Genomic DNA, 5,230 nt, shown 5'->3' with positions numbered 1-5,230 from the left:
TGCGCACCCGGACCACAGCAGTGAAAGTGCCAAGTCTCAACCACTGGACTGCCAGGGAATTCCCTCCTTTGCTTTTTCAAAAATAGATTTATCACATAGGTATGCATCCCTAAATAGTGCATTGTTATTGTAAATAGTGTTTTATTTTGAGATTTATAAAAATAATATAATAATGTATGCAATCTTCTGTAATTTGCTTCTTTCACTCACTAATATGTTTCTAAGAGTCACCCATATTATTGGATGCAACTCTAGTTCATTCATTCATTCTTCTCACTGCTTTATAATATTCAATTGTGACTATGCCATAATTTTTGTGATAATTCTCCAGGCTGTGGTCATTTGAGTTGTTTGGTTTTTGCTTGTATGTACAATGCCACAATAGCATTCTTTTATATTTCTCCTGGTATATATACGGGAGTGGAATTGTTGGTTTGTGGAGAATATGTATATTCAACTTTAAGAGGTAATGCTAGATGGTTTTCTACAGGGGATTTTTATCAATTTGTACTTCGATACCACTGATCAGCAGTGTATAAGAACTTTGGATGAGTTGCATCCTTGCCAACACTTTGTATTATCAGACTTCTTAATGTCTACCAATCTAGTTGATAAAAAATTAACATCTGTATTTCAATGATTACTAGTGAACTTGAACACCTTTTCATATATTTTTGTACCTTTCATGTTTCTTATTTTTTAATGCCAGTTCATGTCTTTTGCTAATTTTCCTATTATTTGTCCTTTACTTATTCAGTTGGAGGAGTTATTTTTCTAACTTTGGATACTAATCCTTTTTTAGAAATATGTTTCTCCAAGTTTGTGACTTGTATTTTTACTTACTTTATCATGTCTGTGGTGATCAGGAGTTCTTAACTCTGAAGTTAAACTTATCCATCTTTTAAAATATATGTTGTACCATTTGTGTCTGGTTTAAGAGATCTTTTCCTATTCTGAGGTCAAAAAAACATTCTGTATTTTCTTCTAAACGTTTTAAAGTTTGCTCTTGACCATAGATGTGTTTTTTTAAATGGATATCCTATTTTCCAGTATCACTTATTAAATAGTCCATTCTTTTTCTGCAGTCAAAAATGCCCATTCTGTTATAACTCAAGTTTCCCTAAATGTGCAATTTGTTTCTGGGCTTTCTAGTCTGCTCAAATAGTCTATTATCTACACATGTACATATACCCCATGTCAAAAATACTATAGCTCTGTAATAAACCTTAATAACTGATATGGGAAATCTCCCCACCCTATTCTTTTTCTTTAGAATGTCTTTTTAATTCTTGGGCCTGTGAGGTCCCATATACAATTAAGAAAATCAGTTTGTCAGTTTTCTCTAAAAACCCTGATGGGATTTTGGTGGAGTTACACTGCCTCTAAAGGTTAGTTTGGGGAGAGTTGGAATTAAAGCTCTACCATGTTGAATCCATAAATATGGCATATCTCTCTATTTACTTAGGTGTTTTTAATGACTTTCAGTAAAGTTTGATAATTTCTTCCAAACAGGTCCTGCTCAACTTTTCTTAGATTTATTTTTAAATACCTTATATATTCTTATGCTATTGTAAATAATGAGTTGTTTTGGTTTTGGTTTTTTTTGACCACGGCACATGGCTTGCAAGGTCTTAGTTCCTCAACCAGGGATTGAACCTGGGCCACGGCAGTGAAAGTGCTGAATCCTAACCACTGGACCGCCAGGGAATTCCCAGCGGTGTCTTTTTTAAATTACATTTGCTTATTGTTTTGTTTTGTTTTGTTTTTCGGGGATCGATTTTATTTGGGCTTCTCACAGTGGTTAGAGCCACTCCGTCTTCAGAACAATCACAGCACAGGAAATGCGCCACCGAGACTGCCCAGAAAAGTCTGACCAACTGAATCTTATTGCTTAAAATACACATATTCACAATAACTGACAAAAGGTGATGTGCCTCACAGGGGAATGTGTTAGCATTTGCAAATCTTCCGACTGTAGCACCAAACCCTCGACCAACCCCTTTCTTCTCGTTCACCTGGAACACAAGACTCCCTCACATCTCCCCGGCCCCCTCCCAAGTCCTTCAGCTCCCTACTTCCGTCTTTCGTCATGCAGGGCAGCCTCATGTAGCAGGGGCCAGACTGTGACGCTGGACTCGAGCCCAGCTCCACCCGTTGCGTTTTCTTCTTTTCATGCCTTTTGGGTTGGATGCTGCAGTGAACCCAGCAGTAAACACGTGGACCAGTTCCCCACTCTGACTGGAGAAGGAATCCTGAGAGGGCCAGAATCCATCCCTTCGACCAGTTAACTCAAGCAGGGTTCATTTTGGTAAAACTTGATCTCCTTTGAGACACTTCAGTGAGTTGTTTGAGACAAAAACAAAAACCAAAAACCAAAAGGTGGCAGGAAAGGCATCTGAGGGCTGTGGCACATTTCTGCCCACTTTCACCACACATCAGCCACGCGCTGGACCTCAGCAGAGGGAGGTAAGTCCTACGGCACTGTGGTGGCCGCCAAACCCTCCTGGCAATTCTGGGCAGGGCTGACGTCTGGGCCACAGCCAGTCCAAGCTGGACACTGAAGATCCAGTCCAGCTTCTGTCGGAGGTTCCACCCTGGCCTTCTGTCCCAAGCGGTTGTGGATACCCCCGGGGGCTGAGGCCGAGGGTCAGGAGCAGCTGAGGGAGGCAAACAGGCTCAGAGCACGTTTCCATTTACAGGGAGCAGAACACAGGCCTCTGAGTGTCCACGGAGCAATGTGCAAATTGCAGTGATGGGTAAAGTAAAACCTCTACATGGAGCACAGGATCTCTGGCAAACGTGGGGACTGCCGCCGACAGCGCTGCTGGGTACACCCAAGCGCACAGTCAGACATTTGCTCAGTAAACAGTAAATGCGTAAAACAAATTACCTTGAGAGGGCTGTGCCTGCTCCAAACGCATGGGTAACGTGAGCAGAGAGGCTGCCGTTCAAAGTGTAGTCACAGGAAAACAGGGCTGGGGGCACACACACAACAGACACACACAGGTTATCCAAAAAGTCACTGTATACGGACTGCACTTTGTTCAACATGGATTTTGGTTTTGTGGACTCCAAACTCAGACACTCGTTCACCTCACAGCCTTGGATTTGTCTATTTTGTGTGTGTGTGTGTGTGTGTGTGTGTGTATACACATATATACACACATACACATATATACATGTGTATTCATATATATACATATATATACCTTCCTTTCTTACCATAACATCAATGCCTAGTCTGAATGTCATCGTTCAAGAGTGGGGGAAGAACCAAACTCTTCATATGAACAGGGCTGGACAGGGAATGTTAGTTTCAGCAGTTTGCTTTCTCCATTCAGATTATTCCTATCAAAACTCAACTGGTTTTTGAAGCCAAACTACAGTAATAAGGATCCTGTGGTCCTTCAGGATGGCTGCCTTCACCCTCCTACCTGGGCCACTTAGACACTTTACATAGGCTACAAAATTAGTTACCCCACTCAAGGCGGGGCAGAGCAGGGAAAGGACATGAAAACCACAGATAACCAAGGCATTTTTTCCAAATGGTCAGTTTGAAAAAACAAACAAATAAACAAAACAACTTACTCAGAATCAAGAGAAAATACTGTGTGAGAGTCAGGCTGCGGGACTCCCCTTTCTCAGGTCCCACAGCCTCCTCATTTGTTCATAGAGAACAGTGAGACGTGAAGGCCGGCAGACGTGTGTTTGGGATGGGGGAGGTACTGATCACCTGTGGGCACAGATGAAAAGGGGAGAGATGCGGTAAGCTGCACCTCTATCCACTGCCACAGTGCAGGGCCTTCTGCTCACCCGTAGAAGTTCCAGAGATAGCCCCCAGCCAAGCCTGCACACAAAACTTCTCCTTCTGGCTCGACTGCTGGGTCTGCTGGCGTGTTGGAGGACTCAGGGTCAGTGATGCTCGGGGGTCGCGTGCTGCTTCTGCTGGGCCCGGGCGAGGGGCTGCTCTGAGCCCCCTGGGAGCCCCTGGTGGGGTCGGCGCCCCGGGGGCTGCCGCCTGTAGGGCCACACTGTGCAGGCAGCTGCTGCTGGAGCTGGAAGGCACTGTATGGTGGGGCAGGAGTCGGAGTCGGTTCACCACTTCCTCATAAGGAGGTAGTAAATAGTTTGGCAAAAACCTGAAATAAAATGGCAGCGCTGAGTAATTGTGGGCTTCCCGGTAGGCGATCAGGTGGATTTCATGTTGCCGCTGTCGGACCTGACGGCGGTGCTTGGCTCGGCGGTGGTGGCACACGCAGCAGCAGCTCAGGAGGATGATGATGGTCCACACGGGCCAGAACCACCAGAATTCAGAGTAGTAGCTGCAGCACTGAGACTGTCCACAGCAGTGTCCTGCGTCACAGATGTAGCTTTGATTGTTGGGACCCACGCAGGTTTCCTTATCCTGGTAAAGTGTTTGTCATCTGGCCAGTGGAGGCTAAAGGAGACTAGGGTTGAGGGCCCCTGAGTTTCTCATTTCGCAATCAAGGAATCTTGAGGGTGGGCATGGTCAGCCAGACACGGGATGGGGATAGCCAGCCTAGGCCCTGGAGAGCCTGTAATCCCACAGTCCCCAGTTCCACTTCTAGGAATCTAGCAAACTGGTCATTGCTCCACCTGGTCCTCATGGTACCTCAAACATCAGTCCAGCAACCACAGCACCCACAGAGTACCCAGCTTGTGCCCAGCACCCACAGATGAGGGGCATCCTGGACCTGGAAGAGAGAGCTGTCCTCCAGACACAGCTCTGGTGAAGTCCAGGACCCTCAGCTTCCCTCGTGGCGACCTGAGAACATCTAACAGTTTCTGCAGGCTGAGCGTGTGTGAGAACAAACTAACATTCGTGAGGCCGAAAATGAGAGGAGAGCCAAGATCTGCGGGGGATCAGCCCTGGCTGACAGGGGGCTGGGCAGCGCCTGGGGGAGCAGGGGCGCCACGCCACCCAGGAGCTTTCTCTTCTCCATCCCCCTCCCCCTCCTCCACCACGCTCCACCACCTCCCTCCTCCTCCTCCCTCTTCTTCCTTCTGCTTATTGTTTGTTACTGGCATTTAGAAATGCAATTGACTTATGTATCTCATCCAGATACCTTGCTAAATTGCCTATTTCTCATATTTTCTATAGACTATTCTGAAGGAAATGACATCTGTGAATGACGAACATTTTTGTTTTTTCCTTTTAAATCTTTTTTTTTTTTTTTTTTTGCGGTACGCGGGCCTCTCACTGCCGCAG

The 5,230-nt window shown here is 45.6% G+C and overlaps 1 pseudogene; it reads right to left on the bottom strand.

Annotated features, from left to right (window-relative positions):
* Positions 1-3,809: 3,809 nt before the first annotated feature.
* On the bottom strand, positions 3,810-4,964 carry LOC115846990 (WW domain binding protein 1-like; annotated as a pseudogene).
* Positions 4,965-5,230: the final 266 nt, after the last annotated feature.

This window comes from Globicephala melas, chromosome 1 (assembly GCF_963455315.2).
Source record: "Globicephala melas chromosome 1, mGloMel1.2, whole genome shotgun sequence".
NCBI classification, from domain to species: Eukaryota; Metazoa; Chordata; class Mammalia; order Artiodactyla; family Delphinidae; genus Globicephala; species Globicephala melas.
This window is presented reverse-complemented; position numbering and strand designations above follow the sequence as displayed.